This window comes from Pseudophryne corroboree, chromosome 5 (assembly GCF_028390025.1).
Source record: "Pseudophryne corroboree isolate aPseCor3 chromosome 5, aPseCor3.hap2, whole genome shotgun sequence".
Lineage (NCBI taxonomy): Eukaryota > Metazoa > Chordata > Amphibia > Anura > Myobatrachidae > Pseudophryne > Pseudophryne corroboree.
Genome location: NC_086448.1, coordinates 1,622,304 through 1,645,382, shown reverse-complemented (window position 1 = coordinate 1,645,382; position 23,079 = coordinate 1,622,304). Strand labels below are relative to the sequence as shown.

Sequence of the window (23,079 nt, the reverse complement as noted above, 5' to 3'; positions counted from 1 at the left end):
GTCAGGGTGTGAGGAGGTCAGGGTGTGAGGGGGTCAGGGTGTGAGGAGGTTAGGGTGTGGGGAGGTTAGGGTGTGAGGGGTCAGGTGTCAGGTTAGGTTGCAGGGGATCAGGAGAGATATAGTATAGCACGGGTGTAGGTTGCAGTTGACTCCTGCCCCGCCCCCTAACTGTTTCCACCAATCAGCGCTCGCTTCCTGTCAGCCTGGGGATGATGACGTCACGCAGCCGCCCCGCCCAGCACGCAGTGTTTATAACGGAAGTAGCGTCAGTGGCGGCCCCGATATCATCACGGAAATATCTCACCCACTCCGGTACAGTATCTGCCCGTTATATCACCCTGTCACCCGCCTGCCCCTGTGTACAGTGCTGGGTATATGCTGCGTCCCCCTGTGTACAGTGCTAGGTATATGCTGCGTCCCCCTGTGTACAGTGCTGGGTATATGCTCCGTCCCCCTGTGTACAGTGCTGGGTATATGCTGCGTCCCCCTGTGTACAGTGCTGGGTATATGCTGCGTCCCCCTGTGTACAGTGCTGGGTATATGCTGCGTCCCCCTGTGTACAGTGCTGGGTATATGCTGCGTCCCCCTGTGTACAGTGCTGGGTATATGCTGCGTCCCCCTGTGTACAGTGCTGGGTATATGCTGCGTCCCCCTGTGTACAGTGCTGGGTATATGCTGCTTCCCCTATGTACAGTGCTGGGTATATGCTGCTTCCCCTGTGTACGGTGCTGGGTATATGCTGCTTCCCCTATGTACAGTGCTGGGTATATACCTGTCCCCTATGTACAGTGCTGGGTATATGCTGCTTCCCCTGTGTACAGTGCTGGGTATATGCTGCTTCCCCCTGTGTACAGTGCTGGGTATATGCTGCGTCCCCCTGTGTACAGTGCTGGGTATATGCTGCGTCCTGCTGGGTATATGCTGCGTCCCCCTGTGTACTGTGCTGGGTATATGCTGCTTCCCCTGTGTACGGTGCTGGGTATATGCTGCTTCCCCTATGTACAGTGCTGGGTATATGCTGCGTCCCCCTATGTACAGTGCTAGGTATATGCTGCGTCCCCCTGTGTACAGTGCTGGGTATATACCTGTCCCCTATGTACAGTGCTAGGTATATGCTGCGTCCCCGTGTACAGTGCTGGGTATATGCTGCGTCCCCCTGTGTACAGTGCTGGGTATATGCTGCGTCCCCCTGTGTACAGTGCTGGGTATATACCTGTCCCCTATGTACAGTGCTAGGTATATGCTGCGTCCCCGTGTACAGTGCTGGGTATATGCTGCGTCCCCGTGTACAGTGCTGGGTATATGCTGCGTCCCCCTGTGTACAGTGCTGGGTATATGCTGCGTCCCCCTGTGTACAGTGCTGGGTATATGCTGCGTCCCCCTGTGTACAGTGCTGGGTATATGCTGCGTCCCCCTGTGTACAGTGCTGGGTATATGCTGCGTCCCCCTGTGTACAGTGCTGGGTATATGCTGCGTCCCCCTGTGTACAGTGCTGGGTATATACCTGTCCCCTATGTACAGTGCTGGGTATATGCTGCTTCCTCTGTGTACGGTGCTGGGTATATGCTGCGTCCCCCTGGGGGTATATGCCGCTTCCCCTGTGTACAGTGCTGGGTATATGCCGTGTCCCCTGTGTACAGTGCTTGGTATATACCTGTCCCCTGTGTACAGTGCTTGGTATATACCTGTCCCCTATGTACAGTACTGGGTATATGCTGCGTCCCCTGTGTACAGTGCTGGGTATATGCTGCATCCCCCTGTGTACAGTGCTGGGTATATGCTCCGTCCCCCTGTGTACAGTGCTGGGTATATGCTCCGTCCCCCTTTGTACCGTGCTGGGTATATGCTCCGTCCCCCTGTGTACGGTGCTGGGTATATGCTGCGTCCCCGTGTACAGTGCTGGGTATATGCTGCGTCCCCCTGTGTACAGTGCTGGGTATATGCTGCGTCCCCCTGTGTATAGTGCTGGGTATATGCTGCGTCCCCCTGGGTATATGATGCGTCCCCCTGTGTACAGTGCTGGGTATATGCTGCGTCCCCCTGTGTACAGTGCTGGGTATATACCTGTCCCCTATGTACAGTGCTGGGTATATGCTGCTTCCCCTGTGTACGGTGCTGGGTATATGCTGCGTCCCCCTGGGTATATGCCGCTTCCCCTCTGTACAGTGCTGGGTATATGCCGTATCCCCTCTGTACAGTGCTTGGTATATGCTGCGTCCCCTGTGTACAGTGCTGGGTATATGCTCCGTCCCCCTGTGTACAGTGCTGGGTATATGCTCCGTCCCCCTGTGTACAGTGCTGGGTATATGCTCCGTCCCCCTGTGTACAGTGCTGGGTATATGCTCCGTCCCCCTGTGTACAGTGCTGGGTATATGCTCCGTCCCCCTGTGTACAGTGCTGGGTATATGCTGCGTCCCCCTGTGTACAGTGCTGGGTATATGCTGCGTCCCCCTGTGTACAGTGCTGGGTATATGCTGCGTCCCCCTGTGTACGGTGCTGGGTATATGCTGCGTCCCCTGTGTACAGTGCTGGGTATATGCCGCGTCCCCCTGTGTACGGTGCTGGGTATATGCTGCGTCCCCCTGTGTGCGGTGCTGGGTATATACCTGTCCCCTGTGTACAGTGCTGGGTATATACCTGTCCCCTGTGTACAGTGCTGGGTATATACCTTTCCCCTATGTACAGTGCTGGGTATATGCTGATTCCCCTGTGTACGGTGCTGCGTCCCCCTATGTACAGTGCTGGGTATATGCTGCGTCCCCCTGTGTACAGTGCTGGGTATATACCTGTCCCCTGTGTATGGTGCTGGGTATATGCTGCGTCTCCCTGTGTATGGTGCTGGGTATATGCTGCGTCCCCCTGTGTATGGTGCTGGGTATATGCTGCGTCCCCCTGTGTACGGTGCTGGGTATATGCTGCGTCCCCCTGTGTACGGTGCTGGGTATATGCCGCGCCCCCCCCTGTGTACGGTGCTGGGTATATGCTGCGTCCCCCTGTGTGCGGTGCTGGGTTTATGCCGCGTCCCCTGTGTACAGTGCTGGGTATTTACCTGTCCCCTATGTACAGTGCTAGGTATATGCTGCGTCCCCGTGTACAGTGCTGGGTATATGCTGCGTCCCCCTGTGTACAGTGCTGGGTATATGCTGCGTCCCCCTGTGTACAGTGCTGGGTATATGCTGCGTCCCCCTGTGTACAGTGCTGGGTATATGCTGCGTCCCCCTGTGTACAGTGCTGGGTATATGCTGCGTCCCCCTGTGTACAGTGCTGGGTATATGCTGCGTCCCCCTGTGTACAGTGCTGGGTATATGCTGCGTCCCCCTGTGTACAGTGCTGGGTATATACCTGTCCCCTATGTACAGTGCTGGGTATATGCTGCTTCCTCTGTGTACGGTGCTGGGTATATGCTGCGTCCCCCTGGGGGTATATGCCGCTTCCCCTGTGTACAGTGCTGGGTATATGCCGTGTCCCCTGTGTACAGTGCTTGGTATATACCTGTCCCCTGTGTACAGTGCTTGGTATATACCTGTCCCCTATGTACAGTACTGGGTATATGCTGCGTCCCCTGTGTACAGTGCTGGGTATATGCTGCATCCCCCTGTGTACAGTGCTGGGTATATGCTCCGTCCCCCTGTGTACAGTGCTGGGTATATGCTCCGTCCCCCTTTGTACCGTGCTGGTTATATGCTCCGTCCCCCTGTGTACGGTGCTGGGTATATGCTGCGTCCCCCTGTGTATAGTGCTGGGTATATGCTGCGTCCCCCTGGGTATATGATGCGTCCCCCTGTGTACAGTGCTGGGTATATGCTGCGTCCCCCTGTGTACAGTGCTGGGTATATACCTGTCCCCTATGTACAGTGCTGGGTATATGCTGCTTCCCCTGTGTACGGTGCTGGGTATATGCTGCGTCCCCCTGGGTATATGCCGCTTCCCCTGTGTACAGTGCTGGGTATATGCTGCGTCCCCCTGTGTACGGTGCTGGGTATATGCTGCGTCCCCTGTGTACGGTGCTGGGTATATGCCGCGTCCCCCTGTGTACGGTGCTGGGTATATGCTGCGTCCCCCTGTGTGCGGTGCTGGGTATATACCTGTCCCCTGTGTACAGTGCTGGGTATATACCTGTCCCCTGTGTACAGTGCTGGGTATATACCTTTCCCCTATGTACAGTGCTGGGTATATGCTGATTCCCCTGTGTACGGTGCTGCGTCCCCCTATGTACAGTGCTGGGTATATGCTGCGTCCCCCTGTGTACAGTGCTGGGTATATACCTGTCCCCTGTGTATGGTGCTGGGTATATGCTGCGTCTCCCTGTGTATGGTGCTGGGTATATGCTGCGTCCCCCTGTGTATGGTGCTGGGTATATGCTGCGTCCCCCTGTGTACGGTGCTGGGTATATGCTGCGTCCCCCTGTGTACGGTGCTGGGTATATGCCGCGCCCCCCCCTGTGTACGGTGCTGGGTATATGCTGCGTCCCCCTGTGTGCGGTGCTGGGTTTATGCCGCGTCCCCTGTGTACGGTGCTGGGTATATGCCGCGTCCCCGTGTGTACAGTGCTGGGTATATGCCGCGTCCCCGTGTGTACAGTGCTGGGTATATGCCGCGTCCCCCTGTGTACAGTGCTGGGTATATGCCGCGTCCCCCTGTGTACAGTGCTGGGTATAGGCCGCGTCCCCGTGTGTACAGTGCTGGGTATATGCCGCGTCCCCGTGTGTACAGTGCTGGGTATATGCCGCGTCCCCTGTGTGCGGTGCTGGGTGTATGCTGCGTCCCCTGTGTACGGTGCTGGGTGTATGCCGCGTCCCCTGTGTACAGTGCTGGGTATATGCCGCGTCCCCGTGTGTACAGTGCTGGGTATATGCCGCGTCCCCCCGTGTACAGTGCTGGGTATATGCCGCGTCCCCCCGTGTACAGTGCTGGGTACATGCCGCGCCCCCATGTGTACAGTGCTGAGTATACGGGCATGCTGGTAATAGTAATGGAAGGTGTCCTGTTCTTTCAGAGTTGGTCTGAGCTCTGGCGCCCGCCATTGGCTCTGGTTGCAGTGACGCAGAGATGTCGGGGACGATAAGGCGCCCGTGTTCTACGTCGAGTCTTTATGGGATGAAATCCGGGAAGAGAGTAAACGCAGCTCAGAGATACTACTAACGCCAGCGCTGGTTATATACGTGTCCGGTGTAGACGAGCCGACGGGTGCTTGGTATCCAAGTGTTGTGCCGACCAGAAGCGCCCTGTCTGTAGGTAAGACCGCAAGTGCTGCACGTGCTGTAACGCTTTATATCACCCGCAGAGTGCATCTTATCCAATAATACGCTGCAATTCTCTACAAGACGTCTCCTGTGTACGCTTTCTTCATAAACCGTAAAGATAGACACTGGTGGTACAGATGACGTTATTGCAGTGTGATGGCGGTGCTTGTGGGACAGGTGACGTTACTGCAGTGTGATGGCAGTGCTTGTGGGACAGGTGACGTTACTGCAGTGTGATGGCAGTGCTTGTGGGACAGGTGACGTTACTGCAGTGTGATGGCAGTGCTTGTGGGACAGGTGACGTTACTGCAGTGTGGTGGCAGTGCTTGTGGGACAGGTGAAGTTACTGCAGTGTGGTGGCAGTGCTTGTGGTACAGATGACGTTACTGCAGTGTGGTGGCAGTGCTTGTGGTACAGATGACGTTATTGCAGTGTGATGGCGGTGCTTGTGGGACAGGTGACGTTACTGCAGTGTGATGACAGTGCTTGTGGGACAGGTGACGTTATTGCAGTGTGATGGCGGTGCTTGTGGGACAGGTGACGTTACTGCAGTGTGATGGCAGTGCTTGTGAGACAGATGACGTTATTGCAGTGTGATGACAGTGCTTGTGAGACAGATGACGTTACTGCAGTGTGATGACAGTGCTTGTGGGACAGGTGACGTTATTGCAGTGTGATGGCGGTGCTTGTGGGACAGGTGACGTTATTGCAGTGTGGTGGCGGTGCTTGTGGGACAGGTGACGTTATTGCAGTGTGATGGCGGTGCTTGTGAGACAGATGACGTTACTGCAGTGTGATGGCGGTGCTTGTGAGACAGATGACGTTACTGCAGTGTGATGGCAGTGCTTGTGAGACAGATGACGTTGCTGCAGTGTGGTGGCAGTGCTTGTGGGACAGGTGACGTTGCTGCAGTGTGATGGCAGTGCTTGTGGGACAGGTGACGTTGCTGCAGTGTGGTGGCAGTGCTTGTGGGACAGGTGACCTTGTTGTAGGGTAATTTCTGGAACACTGCCAATGTTATAAGTAATATTTGTATTAGTGTCTTCCACGCAACTCCTAGTCTCCTCCCAATGACCTTCTCCAGGAGGGGCACAATGATCTGTTCCTGAACTGTCCTCCTAATTTATGTTTGCCGGCACCTGTTTTGAGCAGGTTAATGGATGAGAAAGTGTCTCGCCACAGAGGGAAGTCCAGGAGCAGAGCATTGTGTCCTCCTGGAGGGTCATGTTGGGAGGTATGACATAGGTATGAGCACTGGGTCAGTATTGGGGTACAGCACAGGTGATGGTAATCATACAGTAAGAGGGAAGAGCAGGAGCAGAGCATTGTGTCCTCCTGGAGAGGTCATGTTGGGAGGTATGACATAGGTATGAGCACTGGGTCAGTATTAGGGTACAGTACAGGTGATGGTAATCATACAGTAAGAGGGAAGAGCAGGAGCAGAGCATTGTGTCCTCCTGGAGAGGTCATGTTGGGAGGTTTGACATAGGTATGAGCACTGGGTCAGTATTAGGGTACAGTACAGGTGATGGTAATCATACAGTAAGAGGGAAGAGCAGGAGCAGAGAATTGTGTCCTCCTGGAGAGGTCATGTTGGGAGGTATGACATAGGTATGAGCACTGGGTCAGTATTAGGGTACAGCACAGGTGATGGTAATTATACAGTATGAGGGAAGAGCAGGAGCAGAGCATTGTGTCCTCCTGGAGAGGGTCATGTTGGGAGGTATGACATAGGTATGAGCACTGGGTCAGTATTAGGGTACAGCACAGGTGATGGTAATCATACAGTAAGAGAGAAGAGCAGGAACAGAGCATTGTGTCCTCCTGGAGAGGGTCATGTTGGGGGGTATGACATAGGTATGAGCACTGGGTCAGTATTAGGGTACAGCACAGGTGATGGTAATCATACAGTAAGAGGGAAGAGCAGGAGCAGAGCATTGTGTCCTCCTGGAGAGGTCATGTTGGGGGGTATGACATAGGTATGAGCACTGGGTCAGTATTAGGGTACAGCACAGGTGATGGTAATCATACAGTAAGAGGGAAGAGCAGGAGCAGAGCATTGTGTTCTCCTGGAGAGGTCATGTTGGGAGGTATGACATAGGTATGAGCACTGGGTCAGTATTAGGGTACAGCACAGGTGATGGTAATCATACAGTGTGGCCGGAGAGCCCCAGCCACGAGGGAAATGGCCGCCGCAGCACTGAAGGGGTTAACCCCTAGTGCCCGGCGCCATTTCAAAAGACAATGGGCGCTTGGCGCCAGATTTAAAAACATATTGTGGGCGCTAGGCGCCGTGTTTTATTAATGTTAAAAAATGTATTTTTAACTGTGCCGTGGTCCCGGACCCCTCCGGAGACCACGGCAGTGAGGACAGCCCCCGGCGCGCTCAACAGAGTGTGCGCGCCGGGGGAGAGGACAGCCGCCGACCGCCGGAGTCCGGGAGCTCCGCTCCCGGCAGCGGTCAGTGCAACCCCGGGCGCACCAACTGTGTGCGCTCCGGGGAGAAGGGTGAGCGCTGCTGCTGGGAGCTCGGCTCCCGCTGCAGTGCTCTCTGTGTGTGCCGCCGCTGGGGGCCGGGAGCTCTGCTCCCGGCGCCTCAGCCCAGCACGGGGGGGCAGCCGGGACGAACGTCCCGGGCTGCCGGGCAGCAAGGGGGGTGTACCGCACACGGGGACCGGGCTAGCCGGCTCCCTAGCGGCGTGGGTGCAATTAGGCTGGCGAGCAGGCTGATGAGCGCTGGGGTCCGGGAGCTACGCTCCCGGCGCCTCAGCGCTGCAACAGAGCCAGAGTCACGGCGGCCGGGACAAGTGTCCCGAGCCGCCGGGCTTCAGTACAGGGGGGTGCGCTGCTGCGTGCGGCGAGGCCACAAAGCGAGTGCCCCACTGGGGGGACAGGGAGAGCCAGCTCCCTGGACCCCAGTGGCAGGCATTACAGGCAGGCTGGAGGATGGGGGGAAGCCAGCCCCATACCTCCAGCACTGAGAGAGCCCTAGCAGCCAGGCTGCAGGGCTAGGGGAGCCAGCACAGACAGGGTCCTAGCAGCCAGGCTGCAGGACAAGGACACAGTATTCCACAAACCAGACATTGTGTAAAATAATAGAAAGTACAGTGTGTTGTAAGGCACTGCAGTGCCTAGGTATGTGGAGCCTGTGCAGGCTCAGAGTGTATTTAAATGTATAACATGTACAGTGTGATTTAAATGTAATGTATTTAAAGGTAAATTGCACTTACTTGGTTGTGTGTCCCAGGAGGGGGGAATCCATGGCTGTGCAGGCTGATGGATTCTCCCAGACCTTTTCCCCAAAAACGGAATGCTTTCCCATCCAGCCTCACACTTCCAAGGGGCACAGGGAGAGAGAGAAGCAGCTCAGCTATGAAACAAGCTGAGTGGTTTCTTGGAGCTCCATGGAGATCACCCGTAGTGGCCAAGAGACCTGGACCGGGGAGCCAGGCTGCCCAGCTCTGGAGCCCAAATCCAGGCTGCAGCCAGTGGGCTGGGTCCCGGGCAGGTTTCTGGAAGTCAGTTTAGGAGGGAAAACTTTCCCCCAGCCAGACTGAACGGCATCGGGGAGTATCCTGTTTCTCCAAGATGGGAGAGTTAAAGGAGACCGACCACTCCCCACTGTCCATAGGGGACAATGTTAGCTGTGCATGAGACCAGGGCATGCACAGCTCATGGGTAAACATTTATTGGTTGTGCACCACAGGGCGGGCTTACCCCCTGTGGTAAGGGGTCTTGGAGAGGGATAAAAGGAGGGCAGTTGGCCCATAGGAGAGTGTATTGTAACATCTTATTCTGCTGAAAACATCTGATTGTATACTGTTGCCCCTAGCAATAGGGTGGAGCCTTTTTAAAGGTTATTGAGCAATAAACATCCTTGCCTCAAGAAGACTGCTTCATCTTGTGACCTACAGGGTTAGGCCAAACCTAGCCCCGTCCTCCGGCTGTCCAGGGAAGCACCTAGCGTCTCCAAGCTCCGCCTTCCGCCAGCTACCGGTAGAGGCCTAGCAAGTGGCTAGTGGGGATTCGTCAGCACCACACAGCTGTGGTAAGGCAGTGCGTCGGCACATACAGAGCAGAACCGTGGTTCCAAACGCCACGGCAGGTTAGGAGTTTGGTGGCAGCAAAAACCCGCCCACAACGCAGTGGGTGGAGTCGGTAACAGGCGGTTACTGACGGTAAGCGGGAATCCCCTATGTGGTCAGGCCTCGTGCGGCTTGACCTTCCAATCCGTGCGCAGTCAACGGGACGCGAAAGCGGCAAGTGTTTTCGTACGGTACCGTCCTGTCACATACAGTAAGAGAGAAGAGCAGGAGCAGAGCATTGTGTCCTCCTGGAGAGGGTCATGTTGGGAGGTATGACATAGGTATGAGCACTGGGTCAGTATTAGGGTACAGCACAGGTGATGGTAATCATACAGTAAGAGGGAAGAGCAGGAGCAGAGCATTGTCCTCCTGGAGAGGTCATGTTGGGAGGTATGACATAGGTATGAGCACTGGGTCAGTATTAGGGTACAGCACAGGTGATGGTAATCATACAGTAAGAGGGAAGAGCAGGAGCAGAGCATTGTGTCCTCCTGGAGAGGTCATGTTGGGAGGTATGACATAGGTATGAGCACTGGGTCAGTATTAGGGTACAGCACAGGTGATGGTAATCATACAGTAAGAGGGAAGAGCAGGAGCAGAGCATTGTGTCCTCCTGGACAGGTCATGTTGGGAGGTATGACATAGGTATGAGCACTGGGTCAGTATTAAGGTACAGCACAGGTGATGGTAATCATACAGTAAGAGGGAAGAGCAGGAGCAGAGCATTGTGTCCTCCTGGACAGGTCATGTTGGGAGGTATGACATAGGTATGAGCACTGGGTCAGTATTAAGGTACAGCACAGGTGATGGTAATCATACAGTAAGAGGGAAGAGCAGGAGCAGAACATTGTGTCCTCCTGGAGAGGATCATGTTGGGAGGTATGACATAGGTATGAGCACTGGGTCAGTATTAGGGTACAGTACAGGTGATGGTAATCATACAGTAAGAGGGAAGAGCAGGAGCAGAGCATTGTGTCCTCCTGGAGAGATCATGTTGGGAGGTATGACATAGGTATGAACACTGGGTCAGTATTAGGGTACAGCACAGGTGATGGTAATCATACAGTAAGAGGGAAGAGCAGGAGCAGAGCATTGTCCTCCTGGAGAGGTCATGTTGGGAGGTATGACATAGGTATGAGCACTGGGTCAGTATTAGGGTACAGCACAGGTGATGGTAATCATACAGTAAGAGGGAAGAACAGGAGCAGAGCATTGTGTCCTCCTGGAGAGGGTCATGTTGGGAGGTATGACACAGGTATGAGCACTGGGTCAGTATTAGGGTACAGCACAGGTGATGGTAATCATACAGTAAGAGGGAAGAGCAGGAGCAGAGCATTGTGTCCTCCTGGAGAGGGTCATGTTGGGAGGTATGACATAGGTATGAGCACTGGGTCAGTATTAAGGTACAGCACAGGTGATGGTAATCATACAGTAAGAGGGAAGTCCAGGAGCAGAGCATTGTGTCCTCCTGGAGAGGTCATGTTGGAAGGTATGACATAGGTGTGAGCACTGGGTCAGTATTAGGGTACAGCACAGGTAATGGTAATCATACAGTAAGAGGATGAGCAGGAGCAGAGCATTGTGTCCTCCTGGAGAGGTCATGTTGAGAGGTATGACATAGGTATGAGCACTGGGTCAGTATTAGGGTACAGCACAGGTGATGGTAATCATACAGTAAGAGGGAAGAGCAGGAGCAGAGCATTGTGTCCTCCTGAAGGGGTCATGTTGGGAGGTATGACATAGGTATGAGCACTGGGTCAGTATTAGGGTACAGCACAGGTGATGGTAATCATACAGTAAGAGGGAAGAGCAGGAGCAGAGCATTGTGTCCTCCTGGAGAGGTCATGTTGGGAGGTATGACATAGGTATGAGCACTGGGTCAGTATTAGGGTACAGCACAGGTGATGGTAATCATACAGTAAGAGGGAAGAGCAGGAGCAGAGCATTGTGTTCTCCTGGAGAGGTCATGTTGGGAGGTATGACATAGGTATGAGCACTGGGTGAGTATTAGGGTACAGCACAGGTGATGGTAATCATACAGTAAGAGGGAAGAGCAGGAGCAGAGCATTGTGTCCTCCTGGAGAGGGTCATGTTGGGAGGTATGACATAGGTATGAGCACTGGGTCAGTATTAGGGTACAGCACAGGTGATGGTAATCATACAGTAAGAGGGAAGAGCAGGAGCAGAGCATTGTGTCCTCCTGGAGAGGTCATGTTGGGAGGTATGACATAGTTATGAGCACAGGGTCAGTATTAGGGTACAGCACAGGTGATGGTAATGATACAGTAAGAGGGAAGAGCAGGAGCAGAGCATTGTGTCCTCCTGGAGAGGTCATGTTGGGAGGTATGACATAGGTATGAGCACTGGGTCAGTATTAGGGTACAGCACAGGTGATGGTAATCATACAGTAAGAGGGAAGAGCAGGAGCAGAGCATTGTGTCCTCCTGGAGAGGTCATGTTGGGAGGTATGACATAGGTATGAGCACTGGGTCAGTATTAGGGTACAGTACAGGTGATGGTAATCATACAGTAAGAGGGAAGAGCAGGAGCAGAGAATTGTGTCCTCCTGGAGAGGTCATGTTGGGAGGTATGACATAGGTATGAGCACTGGGTCAGTATTAGGGTACAGCACAGGTGATGGTAATCATACAGTAAGAGGGAAGAGCAGGAGCAGAGCTTTGTGTCCTCCTGGAGAGGTAATGTTGGGGGGTATGACATAGGTATGAGCACTGGGTCAGTATTAGGGTACAGCACAGGTGATGGTAATCATACAGTAAGAGGGAAGAGCAGGAGCAGAGCATTGTGTCCTCCTGGAGAGGGCATGATGAGAGGTATGTTTGATTCTGATCAAATTATAGATTCCGCCTAGGTCCAATTTTGTAAATATTTTGGTCAGTCTATCTCTGAGTAGCTTTGTAATCAAAGATAACGGACCCTAACCCTTAATAGTGATAGCGTTTAAGTTTTGGTATTCAGAATCTGTGAAGTAAAAGAAAGATTATGTAAAACCTTCATTTCACATAAAAACGGAATTCAAGCAAAAATAATATGCAGAATCCTATACGGTAAGATTGGCTCCTATTAGACATTGATACTATGAGATGTACTTGGGGCCGGGCATTGCAAGTAGTTCTCACCATCTTCCCGACAGAGGATCTTTCTAAAGGTATGGTGGAGTTCCTATGGTGGAGACTTGTGTTAATGGGGCGCTGTGCTCTGCCCGATTTTAAACTGACAGAATGTGCCCTCTGACCTCCAGCATGCTTGCAGCACCCTGCCTCTGTTAAAGGTGCTCCCTACCAGCTCCAGCTGCCTGCGGGTTCCCCGCCTACTGGTGAACTTGTTCCCACCCCTATGTGGATGTCACGCTGAGCACACTCCCTTTTGCCCAAAGTCTGTCTCCAGATACTACTTCATCCAATCACGGACAGGCAAGAGTACACCTTGTCTGTCTCCAGAAATGGGACTCTGGACAAGAGCAGTCTGGTGTCTAACATCTGGAGAGCTTGGCTCTGTGGACTGCTACAGCTGACAGATACGACTGTTTCTTTATCATCCACTAGGGGTCACTGGAGTACTCTTGGGATATGGATGGGCTTCTGTAGGAACAGCACTGAATATTTAAATTTAGAACACTCCACCCCTCCATATCCCCGAGTACCTCAGTGTTTTTTCTGTGCTCGAAGTAGTAACAGCTCTGTGGCTGAGTCACAATTACTTTGAATTTTTATTTTTATATTTTTCTATTCTATACATCCCTTTTCCCCTTCCAAAAGGCAGGGTCAGGGATAGTGCAGCTGCTGATAGCAGCAGGGGCGTGTCGGGCCTCTCTGAAAGAGCTCCCTCACAGCCACACACACACATCCTGCAGGCTGGCCGGCGCTTACTGAGAAGCCCCGTCGGAGCCTCATCACAGAACAGCAAAGTGCAGGTATGTGAGGGGAGAACGGGGCGGTCAGCTTCCGCTGCCGCCCGAGGTGTGGGGAAAGCGCTGGGTTCTTTCGGCTGACTGACGCCGCCGCAGCTGCTCCGGCCGCCGGGTATCATAGCCGCCCGCTGATCCGGCCGCCGGGTCTCATAACTCGCTGCTCCGGCCGACGCTTCTTACAGCCCCAACTGCTCCGGCCCCGCGTCTCGGATCGCCGCTGCTCCGGCCGCCGCTTGTACAAACTCCGCTGCTGCCGGTAATCATAGCGCTAACACGCGCTCCCAGTCTTCCAGGTCCCGGCGCAGGGGTGCCCGCTGCCCGGCCCGCACTGCACGCAATGGAGCAGATGCGAGGGGGGAGGGGGGGAAGGGACAGCAGCAACATCAGGCTGTTGATAGTATGGCACACATTTTATATAGATATATAATGATGTTTATACTGGCAGGGAGGCTGTTTATAAGATCCGTATGAAACTTCACTGTGATTATATGTATAAGCATGGCAGCCATTTTAACCATGCTTCCTGTGTCTTCTTGCTGTGATTCCAGAACGTTCCAGTACTACATCTCTACTCCACCGGAGGCGCAGGGGTGTTAGTGGGAATTTGGGATCACATTTCATAGTACTGGCCACGTGTGCTGCACTTGGCCAGATATATATACAGAGACACCTTACTACTATTTTACTGAGTCGTGCAAGTGTCTGTTTTTTGTGTATTGTATTGTCTGTCGCCATAATGAGTAAGGCACCAGCAAAAACTAAAAAGCATAATTGCAAAGTCTGTAACAGTGTGTTACCGGATGGATCTACCACATGTACAGTATGTTTTGTGGATTCGGTTCAGAATACCATTTCTGCTCCAGTTTTACAACCAATGTCCTCACCGGACCCTCCATGGGAAATGTTAGTAAATGTACTGGATAGGTTACAATCAGAATTGACCGCCGCTCGTCAGGAGCGGGAAACGGCAAGATCTGAGTCTAGGGTGAGACCGCCAGAACTACCGGAGGCGTCTCAGCCTTGCGTAAGGTCCAAATCCATTTTGGGTAAACGGGATAAATTTCATATGTCTTATGATTTTCCAGTGTCTGCTATGTTGCATTCTGACGATTCCATGCCAGACCTCACGGAACAAGATGAGGGTGAGGAGGGCGAAGTGGAGTCAGATGGCGAGGATTTTAACAGTTCCGGCATTGATGATCTCATCAGAGCGGTACGTCAGTCTCTGAAGTTTACTGAAACTGAGGAGCCTCTCACAAATGATCAGGTCGTATTTACTAAACGACAAAGAACTCCAATAAGTTTTCCCGTCTCGGAATCTCTTAATCAGATGTTAGTGGAAACACGACAGAATCCAGATAAACGGTTTTCTATACCTCGCAGATCTAAGTCTAGTTATCTGTTTCCAGACTCTGTAACGTGTACATGGGAGAATCCACCAATAGTTGATTCTTCAGTGTCCAAGCTTACCAAGAAATTAACCATACCAGTGCCAGCAGCTACTACGCTTAAAGACCCTTCAGATCGCAAGATAGAAACTATGCTAAAATCCATGTATGTAGCAGCAGGTGTGATGCTGAGACCTGGATTGGTTGGCATTTGGGTCACTAAGGCGCTCATAATATGGCTTACAGAACTCAAATCTGCTTTACATGACGAAAACCTGATACTACTTGTAAATCAAATGATTGAGGCGGTGGAGTATCTCTGTACAGCGTCTACTGACGTCTGTCAGCTCACTTCTCGTATTTCATCGTCGCTAGTAACGGCACGAAGAGCACTCTGGCTGCGTGCTTATCATGCGGAGGCAGAGGTCAAACGAGGTATAGAGGCGTTGCCTTACGATGGCAAGAAGTTGTTTGGTCCTGAATTGGACGCATGGATTGCGGAGGCGACGGAAGGTAAGTCTGTTTTCTTACCATTGCCTCCACCGGTATCAAGAAGGAGGTACGCTGGACCTTCGTTCAAATCCTTTAGACCTCAGTCCTTTCGAGGACGTGGCAGAGGAACAGCCACGCCTGCTAGACGTGGTCGCGGACGTGGTTTCCAACAAACCAACACAACTCGCCAGGACGCTAAGGTTACCGACAAGCCAGTGGCATGACGGGCTACCAGCCCATCTCGGTTCTCCGATTGTGGGAGCACGCCTTCAGACGTTCCATTTGGCGTGGTTCCACACATCCGCGGATGGGTGGATCCGCAATTTAGTGTTAAAAGGTTACAAGATAGAGTTCGACTGTCTTCCGCCTCTGCGGTTTTTCAAGACAGGATTGCCTCTGTCGGACGACAAGAGGACGGTTCTGCACATTGCCATTCAGTCCCTACTGGATTCGGCAGTTTTGATTCCGGTCCCTGTACAACAACAAGGTCAGGGTTATTATTCAAGTCTGTTTGTAGTACCGAAGCCGGATGGCTCAGTCAGGCCAATATTGAACTTAAAGGGTCTCAATCAGTACGTAACTTACTACAGATTCAAAATGGAATCTCTGCGGTCAGTAATTGCAGGTTTAGAGCCACAGAAATTCATGATTGCGCTAGATCTCAAGGATGCGTACTTACACATTCCAATTTGGCAGCCTCATCAGAGATTCTTTTTTTTTTATAACATTTCTTTCTTTATTGAAGCATTTCTTTAGATATAGTAACAATAAGCACAGTGACATTGTGAGTGACGATCAAAGAAAAGAAGAACAAAACAAACAGATATAACGTGGCAGTCACAAAATGTAATACATGACGCAAAGAGGAACTTAGATACAAGCAGTTTGCACAATATTCTAAAGTACCAGGCAGCATCTATAAATATTCCATATACGTACAGAGAGACAGGAACACGTCATAGCCCCTAATTAGCGCGATCAAACTCGATGGGAGGGTCTCCAAGAAAAATTCTAGTTTCATACCAAAGTGTGTTGCGAAAACACTGACTAATGGCCTCTTTGGTATGAATAGGAAGTGTTTCAATAAAACTTTCCCATGTTGCGAAAAAGGATTCTGTGCGAGATTCTTTTTGAAGTGAGGCCTCCAGCCAATCCATATGGCAGATGAAAAATAGTTTGTCCCCAAACATTTCCAGTATCGGAGCAGAGCTATGAACCCACATTTGCAAGATAGCTTTCCTAGCTGCCGAGGAGATTGCCAACAACAACCTCCTGACGGGTTTGGAAACTCTAATACCAGGGGGTGCAATACCAAATATGGCCCATTGCGGTGTAAGGGGAGTGTAGTTCACTAAATGCTGAGAGGCAAAGCGCCATACTACTAACCAGAACCTTCTTAGAAGCGGGCAGGCCCAGAAGCAGTGATACAGATCGGCCGAAGGGTGGCCGCATTTAGGACAGGAGGAGTCAGCTAGTAGGCCTATCAAGAAACCCCTGTGGGGAGAAATATAAGATCTATGAAAGATGTTTAGGTACATTTCTGTGTATTTAGCGGCTGGGAACGTGGCTATTGAAAAATGTAACATGCGTAGTAACCCATCTACATCCAAATGGGGAAAGTGTTCCAACCATTGAGCTATTCCAGTTTTATATAAAGAATGGTCTAGTGTGGTGTGGAACTGTTTATAGTAAAATGAGATAGCCCCTTTAGATTGTTCTGGTCGCATTAATATGTGGTCTAGTTGGTTTCCCCAATCAGTTGTAGGTATTAATCTAGAAATTTTACTTATATAATGTTGGGCTTGAAAAAAAGCAAAATTCTGTGGGCCAATACAAGGGTATTTAGATAAGGCCTCCGCATATGTTAATGGTTTATGGGATCCAGGATCGAGGAGCTGGCCTATATTGCATATTCCTAGGGATTTCCATTCCTTAAAAGAAGGAGCGGCTTCTCCATTTTGAAAACCCGGGTTATTTAGAAAAGGCAAATGAATAGATATATGTTTGTGTAGTTTGTATTTATGTCTCAATGACAGCCAAACTTTCCTTGTAGTCATTAAAAGGGGATTGAGCATTAAGTCAGATGAAATCTCAGCGTCAGTCAAGTGTAAGAAAGCTACCAAGGATACTTGCGGAATAAAATTTTGTTCGAGAAACGAGTCAGCGTATGTGTGGGTGCTAGACAACCAGTCTTTGATGTAACGAACATGGGAAGCATAACTATACGTCAGGATGTCTGGAAAGTTAATTCCCCCATTTGTTTTAGGCTGACCTAATTTAAACAGGCCAATTCTCGCGCGCTTGTTGTTCCAGATGAATTTCCTAAAGGTCGCCGTAATTTGTAGGAGATCTTGTCTAGAAAGTATGAGGGGGAGGACTTGTAGTGGGTAGAGGAGTTTTGGGAAGTATATCATTTTTATTATATTCGTCCTTCCTAAAAAGGAAAGTGGCAAGTGTACCATTGCCTCAATATCCCTTGTGAGTTTTGAAAGTGTTTTCCCAATATTTACATCATAGAGGTCCATAATGTTCTTGGGGAGGATGACTCCCAGGTATGGGAGTGTCTTTTTAGCCCAGTTTAGAGGTAGCTGCTTTGCCCACAAAGGTCTATAAAAACCCTTTTTAAGATAAAATGCACTGGATTTTTCAAAGTTAATAAAGAAACCAGATAGGGATCCCACCCTGTCAAGCAACTTCCGCAATGGCCCGAGGGAGTGTTTAGGATTGGACATGTATATCAGAACGTCGTCCGCAAATGCAGTGAGTTTTACTTCCACCGAGCCAATCGAAATACCTTTCAGGGTGGGCCAGGAGTCGGTTATACGGAGTAAGGGGTCGAGGGATAAATTAAAGAGTAATGGGGATAAAGGACAGCCCTGGCGGGTGCCTCTAGACATGACAATAGGATCACTTCTCGTGCCGTTTACTAAAAGAAGAGTTGTGGGGGAACTATAGAAGAACTGTATGAGATTAATAAAATCTGAGCCAAAATTTCTGGTTGACAGAACTTTAAATAAAAAGGGCCAGGATACCATATCGAAAGCTTTCTGGGCGTCTAGGCTTAAAAGCATGTTGGAGACGGTGGGATTATAGTTGGAAGCAACAATGGAAGCGATGGCTGTTCGAATACCCTTGACTAGTTGTCTGCCTCAAGTAAATCCTAATTGGTGAGGTGAACAAAGGGAAGAGGAAAATAATTGTAATCGAGAGGACATTATTTTGGATAGAATTTTAAAGTCCACATTTAATAGAGTGATAGGACGATATGAACTCAATTGTGTGGGGTCACGGTCAGGCTTCGGGATGAGAGTCGTATAGGCAGCATTAAAGGAGGGATAGTGTGGGCGTTGTTTGTGGATAGTGCGATATAGTTCTAGCAACGTCGGGACAATGTCTGTGGATAGGATTTTAAAGTATTCTCCCGAGAATCCATCTGGTCCCGGGGCTTTGCCAGTGTGTAAGGATGAGATTGCCAGCCTTATCTCCTCCTCTGTAATTTCTGAGTTTAATAGGTCAGCTTGTTCTGGATCTAGACTAGGTAAGTTGGCCTCCCTAATGACGTCTTCTAATGATTCTGGGGTCGATGGTCTTGCAGAATATAGTTTGCAATAGTAGTCATAAAAAGCCTTTGATATGTCCGATGTGCGTGTCAGACAAAGAGAAGTCCTAGTGTCTTTAATGGAAACAATATGATTTCTTCGCTTATAGCCTTTGGTTAATGAGGCCAATAAACGTCCCGTCCTAGCTCCCCATCTATAATATTTATTTTTCGTGTAGTCTAGTCGTGATTGGGCCTGAGAGAGTAAAAAATTTTCCAATACAGATTTAGCCTGATTATATATAATTAATTTCTCCTCCAAGGGGTCTGTCACGTATTCAGCAAATGTAGTCTGTACCTTGTGGGAGAGGGAGCGATATTGGTCTTTTTGAATCTTATTGCGTCCAGATACATATGAGATGATACTACCGCGCATCACAGACTTCGATGCTTCCCAGAAAAGAACCGGTCATTCCAGTGTGTGATGTTGTTGTCTACATAGTCTAGCCAATTACGTTTCAAGTACTCCCTTAAATTTTTCTGATTTGAAATAGATATGCAGGAAATCTCCAAGTAAGGTGTGTGGGACCTGTGCGTGGCATCTTAAATGAGAATTCAATCGGCGCGTGATCCGAAACCAGAATCTCAGCGATGTTTGCGGAGGTCACCTCGGATATTAGAGAGTCCGCCACTAAAAAGTAGTCTATACGAGAGACCGTGCGGTGAACCCCCGAGTGGAACGTGAAAGATTTATCTGATGGGTTGAAGAGTCTCCAAACATCAGTCACTTGGAGCCCCAGTATAAATTTCACAAGTGTAGACCAAATAGGAGAATGGCGGTTGGACGGGATTGGAGTTTTAACCAGGGTCGGATCACGCACCGTATTGAAGTCCCCTCCAAGTATTAATGGAAAAGTCTCCCGCTGCTGTATCTGGAAGGTTACCTTAGTTAAAAATTCAGACACCTGAGTGTTGGGGGCGTTATATATTCATAAGAGTGTATGTGGCATCTCCAATCTTAACATCTATCAGTAGGTATCGACCATCAGGGTCTGGGACAACATTCAAAATAGTGTATGGGAGGTGTCGTGCAAAAAGAATGGCCACCCCTAGTCTTATTGATAAATGAGGCCGAAAAACAATCACCTAGCCAGCCAGCGCGGAGGGAGGAGCCATCCCCCTCCTTCCAGTGGGTTTCCTGTAGGAAGATGATGTCTGGACTGAATTTCTTAAGATGGGATAGGACCCTTTGGCGCTTGATGGGGGTGTTAAGCCCGCCTACATTCCATGATAGGCATTTTATCGAGTCATGGGGAGGCATGTACGGTAAATTATGTATATTACTTGCCATCATCCAATTCCAGATTTCACTACGGTAAGTTCACCACACGGTCTCAGCAATATACTTTGGGGTCCCCCGTCCCAGCAAGCGGAGGATAGCCCATCAGACCCATTCTCGGCTAGGTGTTCCCATCTCTCTGCCGTCGTCGCTCCAAAATATAACATAAACATTTGTAAATATAATAGATTAAACATATCCCAATTGTCAAGAAATGAGAAATCATGCTTCAATAACCTTTTCTCTGACGTCCTAGTGGATGCTGGGACTTCCGTAAGGACCATGGGGAATAGCGGCTCCGCAGGAGACTGGGCACAAAAGTAAAAGCTTTAGACTAGCTGGTGTGCACTGGCTCCTCCCCCTATGACCCTCCTCCAAGCCTCAGTTAGATTTTTGTGCCCGAACGAGAAGGGTGCAAGCTAGGTGGCTCTCCTGAGCTGCTTAGAAGTAAAAGTTTAAATAGGTTTTTTATTTTCAGTGAGTCCTGCTGGCAACAGGCTCACTGCATCGTGGGACTAAGGGGAGAAGAAGCGAACTCACCTGCGTGCAGAGTGGATTGGGCTTCTTGGCTACTGGACATTAGCTCCAGAGGGACGATCACAGGTACAGCCTGGATGGGTCCCGGAGCCGCGCCGCCGGCCCCCTTACAGAGCCAGAAGAGCGAAGAGGTCCGGAGAAATCGGCGGCAGAAGACGTTCCTGTCTTCAGATAAGGTAGCGCACAGCACTGCAGCTGTGCGCCATTGCTCTCAGCACACTTCACACTGAGGGTGCAGGGCGCTGGGGGGGGAGCGCCCTGAGACGCAATAAAACACTATAAAAACCTTATATGGCTAAAGAAATGCATCACATATAGCTCCTGGGCTATATGGATGCATTTAACCCCTGCCAGTTTTCCTGAAAAAAGCGGGAGAAAAGGCCGCCGTGAAGGGGGCGGAGCCTTTCTCCTCGGCACACAAGCGCCATTTTCTTTCACAGCTCTGCTGGAAGGACGGCTCCCTGACTCTCCCCTGCAGTCCTGCTACAAGAATCAGGGTAAAACAAGAGAGGGGGGGCACTATTGGCAGCTAATATAAAACAGCAGCTATAAAGGGAGAAACACTTACATAAGGTTATCCCTGTGTGTGTGTATGTATGTATGTATGTATATATATATATATATATATATATATATATATATATATATATATATATATATATATATATATATATATATATATATATATATAGCGCTCTGGTGTGTGCTGGCAAACTCTCCCTCTGTCTCCCCAAAGGGCTCGTGGGGTCCTGTCCTCTTTCAGAGCATTCCCTGTGTGTGTGCTGGGTGTCGGTACGATTGTGTCGACATGTATGAGGAGGAAAATGATGTGGAAGCAGAGCAATTGCCTGTGTTAGTGATGTCACCCCCTAGGGAGTCGACACCTGACTGGATGGTCGTATTTAAAGAATTACGTGACAATGTCAGCACTTTGCAAAAAACTGTTGACGACATGAGACAGCCGGCAAATCAATTAGTGCCTGTTCAGGCGTCTCAGACACCGTCAGGGGCGCTAAAACGCCCGTTACCTCAGATGGTCGACACAGACCCAGACACGGATACTGAATCCAGTGTCGACGGTGAGGAGACAAACGTAATGTCCAGTAGGGCCACACGTTACATGATCACGGCAATGAAGGAGGCATTGAATATTTCTGACACTACAAGTACCACAAAGAAGGGTATTATGTGGGGTGTGAAAAAACTACCAGTAGTTTTTCCTGAATCAGATAAATTAAATGAGGTGTGTGATAAAGCGTGGTTTTCCCCCGATAAAAAACTGCTGATTTCTAATAAATTATAGGCACTATACCCTTTCCCGCCAGAGGTTAGGGCGCGTTGGGAAACACCTCCTAGGGTAGATAAGGCGCTCACACGCTTATCAAAACAAGTGGCGTTACCGTCTCCCGATACGGCCGCCCTCAAGGAACCAGCTGATAGAAGGCTGGAAAATATCCTAAAAGGTATATACACACATACCGGTGTTATACTGCGACCAGCGATCGCCTCAGCCTGGATGTGCAGTGCTGGGGTGGCTTGGTCGGATTCCCTGACTGAAAATATTGATACCCTGGATAGGGACAGTATATTATTGACTATAGAGCATTTAAAGGATGCATTACTATATATGCGAGATGCACAGAGGGATATTTGCACCCTGGCATCTAGAGTGAGTGCGATGTCCATTTCTGCCAGAAGAGCGTTATGGACGCGACAGTGGTCAGGTGATGCGGATTCCAAACGACATATGGAAGTATTGCCGTATAAAGGGGAGGAGTTATTTGGGGTCGGTCTATCGGACCTGGTGGCCACGGCAACGGCTGGAAAATCCACCTTTTTACCCCAGGTCACCTCTCAGCAGAAAAAGACACCGTCTTTTCAAACTCAGTCCTTTCGTCCCCATAAGGGCAAGCGGGCAAAAGGCCATTCATTTCTGCCCCGGGGCAGAGGAAGGGGAAAAAGACTGCACCAGGCAGCCTCTTCCCAGGAGCAGAAGCCCTCCCCCGCTTCTGCCAAGTCTTCAGCATGACGCTGGGGCTCTACAAGCGGACTCGGGCACGGTGGGGGGCCGTCTCAAGAATTTCAGCGCGCAGTGGGCTCACTCGCAAGTGGACCCCTGGATCCTGCAGGTAGTATCACAGGGGTACAAATTGGAATTCGAGACGTCTCCCCCTCGCCGGTTCCTGAAGTCTGCTTTACCAACGTCTCCCTCCGACAGGGAGGCGGTAGTGGAAGCTATTCACAAGCTGTATTCCCAGCAGGTGATAATCAAGGTACCCCTCCTACAACAGGGAAAGGGGTATTATTCCACGCTGTTTGTGGTACCGAAGCCGGACGGCTCGGTGAGACCAATTTTAAATCTAAAATCCTTGAACACTTACATAAAAAGGTTCAAATTCAAGATGGAGTCACTCAGAGCAGTGATAGCGAACCTGGAAAAAGGGGACTATATGGTATCTCTAGACATCAAAGATGCTTATCTCCATGTCCCAATCTACCCTTCTCACCAAGGGTACCTCAGGTTTGTGGT

General features: G+C 50.5%; 1 protein-coding gene across 2 annotated transcripts in view; it reads left to right on the top strand.

Moving 5' to 3' along the window:
* The first annotated feature begins 204 nt into the window (after nt 1–204).
* Nucleotides 205–23,079, top strand: part of MAF1 (MAF1 homolog, negative regulator of RNA polymerase III) — a 165,074-nt gene continuing 142,199 nt past the window's right edge. Inside the window, exons 1-2 of one of the 2 annotated variants that reach the window (XM_063921051.1) lie at nt 205–312; nt 4,996–5,234. The gene's annotated coding sequence lies outside the window, so the exon portion shown is untranslated. The remainder of the gene's footprint in view (nt 313–4,995; nt 5,235–23,079) is intronic. The other variant, XM_063921050.1, reaches the window with a different exon arrangement.